Raw genomic sequence first — 5,287 nt, forward strand, 5'->3', positions numbered from 1 at the left:
GATGAAACGGGTTCGAAAGCTGGAAAAACATGTTTTTCAATATTTAAGCATTCGCTCCTGCAGTGAAGTAAATTTGAACGGGCGAAACTTCAGAAATGTTACAATAAACAAGAAAGTAGACACTATAGTTACAAAGCTATTAGCGCTGATAGACGAGCTTCATGGCTGGCACGGGAGGGACAGGGCAGGGGAGGCTCTCAAAGGCGGCCGAAGGTTGAGGTTCGTTCTGCCGTTCTACACACAAACTCTCTCATAACGGCATCCAATTGCAGTTCCGCAGCTCTCTTCTTGTGCACGTGGAACAGGAGAAGGTGTGTCAGCCTCCTCTGCGTCATTCGATTGCGTAAAAATGTTTTACTCGCCTCAGAGCGCTGAAAGATCGCTCTCCTGAAGCAGCTGACGCAGGCACAGAAAACACGAGTTGCATGTACCGCACAACCTGGTCCATCATCTCTCGCCGATCTGCAGACTTACCCTGCAGTATCTGTAGAATGCGTTCACTTGCGGCCGGACCCTCGTCACGCAGGAGCGTTGGGAGAAGCACGAGTTGCGCTGAAAGCCTACTGATGTCAAAATCTGCAGCGTGTACTCCTAAAAGATCCTTTAGGTCGACTGCCGCGAAGTATCGACCTTCAGCAGCGTCGGCGAAAATGCGCTCGAGGCCAATCAGCTGCTCCATGCCAGGCTGTTCGAATCGCCGTCGGATCTCGTTGGTAATACGATCGATAGCGGCAAAAAACTCTTTTCTCTGTGACGACTTGGTGTCAAGCGCTGCAGGCTCCTGAGGCTTGTCTGTGAACTGAAGCCTTCTGGACGGCTGCGAAACTCTAGGCACACTAGGTTCCTTTAGACCTAACTCTCTTGCCCTTGAGTTTGTGCGCTGCCATAGGACGTCAAATGATGCGTCAGACCGTAACTTTGCCAAGCGGTCACAAAGGACTTCTGCTGCTTCTTTGGCTCCCGCAGCGCGGTAAACTGGGCATTGAAGAATCCTCGCTAATTGCTCTCATGGGCCAAACAGTGCGATAGAAAGGCTAATCCCTAGTAAAGTTTCGAACTTCTTTAATACCTTCTCATATCCCTTCATGGCTGTCTTGCTTGTGCCACTTAGAGAGCTTTGGACTTCTAGCAGTTCCTCCAAAGTCGCCTGCACCCTTTCATAGTTCTCAACGAACCTTTCCATTGATTTTACTCTTACTGTCCACCTCGTTGGGCACAGTGGTAACAGTAGGGTGCTTGGCCCGGAACAATCCTGCTCACTGCCATCATTACCCGGAGGAAGTACGACGCTTGAATAAACAGTCTTCCTGTTTTTCGATTCCAGGATTGCATTGGAAACATCCTTTACAATGTTCAGGGCGTCGCCGACGACACCGCAGTTCCTTGCTACCTCCTGGAGTGCTAAGTCTAGGCAGTGGTTGCTGCAGTGCACAAATATTGACCGTGGTTCCGCTTCGGTAATCCTTTTCTGCACGCCAGTAAATCTGCCTGCCATGTTCGCGGCCCCATCAAAACAGTGCCCCCTTAGGTTATGGAAGTGCAAGCCCAGACGCAAAATCATGTCCCTCACGGCTTTATACAAGGTCTGAGCCCTGCTGTCGGGTGCATTGTACATGCCAAGAAATTCCTCGCGAACTTCCAGTGTTATTCCGTCTACCCAACGCACACAAAATGTGAATTGCTCATTCCCTGTTACGTCAGTAGTACCGTCAGCTATGATTCCATAAAATGGACTGCATTTGATGTCTTTGATGATGTCCCGCTGCACAGTGTGCGCCATGATTTCAATGAGCTCGTTCTGTATGTCGCTGCTGATCCATTTATCTCGCTGCTCCAGCCATTTCTTCAAAGCAGGCACGTCTTGTGATCGTTCATCTAGCAGGTCAAGAAGATTTCTGTCATCCTTGGTTTGCCCTTGCAAAGCTTGTCCCGTACGGCATAGGTAGCGCACTGAACTCACTATTGCGCGCAGAGCCTGCCTGGCTTCCTCCTGCTGTCTGCTGCTGTGTTGAGATAACAACTGCACTACACGGATTCCCTTTCCTCTCGGCAGTTGGCGGCTCGCGGAGAGGCAGTGAAATTGGCTCTTCTCATGGTTCTGACATTTTTCAATACCCTTTTTTCCAATTATTGAACCCGTTGCGAATAAAACATTGTTCCACTGCTGCAACGTCTTTTTCTCCTGTTTCCTTGAAGGCTAGTTGACATAAATGGCAAAACACGACGTCGCGTTCGTAGTCGTACGAGAGCCACGTGAATTTCTCAAACCATGCATATTTACAGTACCTTCCACTGTGGTTGCTTGGGAATTTGTAGCTCTTTGGCGGCAGTGATCGAACATGCGGGGGCGAGTCGTTGTGGCTTGCCATTTCCATCGGAGTGCAGGCGCCGCAATTCGAGGTTGCCTGACGGAAGTCTGTTGCCGAGCGGGCCTCACCACCTGGTGCCACCATTTCTGGGGTCTCTGTAACAAGTGAGATAAAAATAATTATTAGTCGATCCACACTGTATGAGTCGTTTTTATAATGCGTTGAAAAAAATAGCGAGAAGTGCTAAAAATGCGCGACACGCACAAAAGAGTATGAAAAGCACATGAATAGCATGGTAGAAAAAAAAAAAAACATCGCAAAGACGTACCGTCAATATTCGCTGCTCCTTTCGCATGGTCATCTGGTTGACTTTCATGCCAGTTGTTTCCTGCTGCCAGCCCAAGCACAAATACGAAGGGTCATTATAAACACATTAATAATCAAACTGGCGACAAAACAAATGTGACGCAATATACCTTGTGAACAGGCGCGTAGCCAGGATTTTTTTTCGAAGGGGGGGGGGGGGGTGCTAAGGTTCAACCGTCCGCTCGGGGGTTTATAAAGCGCGTTTCGGGTCTCTTATGCTAGTGACGTTGATTATTGTGGTTGTATTTTGCCGTGCGCAGTTGTAATCTCCCGCAAATGGCGATCGTTCAGAAAAGAATTGTAAAGTTCTAATTCAAACATTCATGGCACCGCTCATGTGGAAAAGCCACTAGGGGAAGGTGGCGGGGCAATGGCAAAAATAATGCAGTCTTTAAAAGATAAGTAAAAGAATAAATACAATGCTATGCGATGTGTAACAAAAAGATACGACATTAAAGTTAAAAATTGAGGGCGAGACATGACCATCAACACAAACAAGTGTGAGAAAAACCTCTTACATCGTAAAACAGGTTGTGAAAGAATGTATACGGGCGATATGTCATGGAAAAATACAAAATGCATGTACGAAAACGAAAGCGCGAACAAAGCCATTGAAAAAGTTTGTTAGGAAAGGCGATGTCTCTCCGAAGAGGAAATGGCAATATTTATACAAAAGAATGTGGAAGTGGTGGAATAGAAACAAGTAAAATGAGGTAAAATAAATGAACTTCAAAATTACTATGAACTCGGGTAAACATCATAAAGTCAACATGCATATATTTCAGAAAAATTGTGCACATTGCCAGCCAACACAAGACATCAGTTACAATGTAAAGTAAGATCAGTTGAAGAAATTGACTTAAAGGTCGAGGCATCGCTTGTACGTGGACGCTTTAATGATAAGCTCTCCCAAAACTCGGAGAGGCGTTTCTGTTTTTTAGACATTGCCGTTGTTGCGTCCGGAGAGCCTCGGCACTGCCATTTTATAGCACCGTTCCCTAGACTCTTAGGCTAGAGATAAACGCAGCAAAACAAAATTACCCAATCGCAAGAATGAAAATGCCTCTTTCTGCAAAACCGTCCTCGGGAGGGGTTCCGCCATACGGGGATGTAGGAACCGCATGGTACAGTCAACACGGGCACGGCACCCTTGCCGGTTCGTAAGAAACAGGAGAGAGGGGTTCAGGGGTGACACACAACGAACATGGGCATCTTTTATTGCGTGCTTATTCCGCAAAACCTCCATGAATTTTGCCCGCACTCGACTCACTTCCAGCTAAAGCACCCATTTGCAGGATACATTGACCCATAACTGTTCTGCCGCTTGGGAGAGCTAATTGGCCACTTATTGTAGCAGTCTGCCGGTGCCTGTGCTGCAGTGTGCTTGTGCTTCACGCAGTGCTGCATAGACAGGGGAAGATTACCTGTCCCCTTCGGAGAATATATCACAGCGCTCTTCAGCAATCAATGACAAGCGTCCCTCTCTTGCCCGCCTCAAATTACTCCAGTGCTTCCTTGCTTCCCCCTCCAAAGCGTGACGCGCCAATTTTCCCCGCTGAGATGAAGCCTTGCGTTTCCCTTCCGGGCATGTCCGGTGGCACGTAGCGTCGCCGAGGTATGGTATTAGAGAGGGAATTCGTCGCGGTTGGGGGATTAGTTCCGCGCGCGCCTCCTCGCCCTTCCGCGCGCGCAGGCGCAGACGGGTCTCAGTCAGTACGGGCACAACATATTACAAGAAGCGGGGAAAAGCGAAATGACGCCCAGGCAAGCCCATCTCCCGACGACCTCCCCGCGTCTGCTTTACGTGTACGCCGAAGCGGAAAGCAAGACGATATCCCGAATTCCCAAAAAGGAAGGCCTTCTTGTAGCCCAGAAAACCATAAGAAAAAGCGCGAGGGGTTATTTGCGAAATTCCTTTGGGCAGTGCCATACCATTTACAGCGGTGAAACGCAAAACTTCCCGGAATGACTCCGCCGACACACAATGACGTCCTGATGTCAAGCAGCGCAGCCCATTAGCTCAACACTGCGAAACATAAGACCACCGCATGTACCTCGGAAGGGCGCAGGTGACTGACACCGAGAGAAATTATTTCGAGGCATTCTCCTCAGGCCAAGTCGGGGAAAGCTGAATAGTAGTTTTCTTGGTGCTTCCCCCTCCAAGGCCACGCACGACCTTCGGTGCGCCATGGGGAGAAAAAATTTTTAAAAGAAACATTTTCTGTATAACTGCCGTTCATGGCCAAATTTAGTCAGTTCTGATAAAGGGAACCTATGAAGCTTTGAAGAGGTATTTGGTTGGAGTATATTTATTTGTTTTCATGTATGTTGTGACCCGACCACACATTGAATTCCTTGAATTCCGTTAATTCCTTGTACAGAAAACTGCAGTTTTCTGTACAAGGAATTCACCTTACAAACGAAAACGCGTGGCTTTGGCGTCCCTTGCGCTGAGCGTGGTTGGGGCTGAGCTGACCCGAGGGGGCCGTCGCCTGGGGCTGCACCCCTCCGCAATTATTTTGATTGCTGTGCTTCGTTATTTGTAAGCCCATGCATCTGATAGGTGTTTAGACGCGAATTTCTTTAATGGTCGCACGCTCGAAGCAACAACG

This window comes from Haemaphysalis longicornis, unplaced genomic scaffold, assembly GCF_048455015.1.
Source record: "Haemaphysalis longicornis isolate Haplotype H1 unplaced genomic scaffold, Haemaphysalis longicornis Haplotype H1 scaffold_2, whole genome shotgun sequence".
Taxonomy (NCBI): domain Eukaryota; kingdom Metazoa; phylum Arthropoda; class Arachnida; order Ixodida; family Ixodidae; genus Haemaphysalis; species Haemaphysalis longicornis.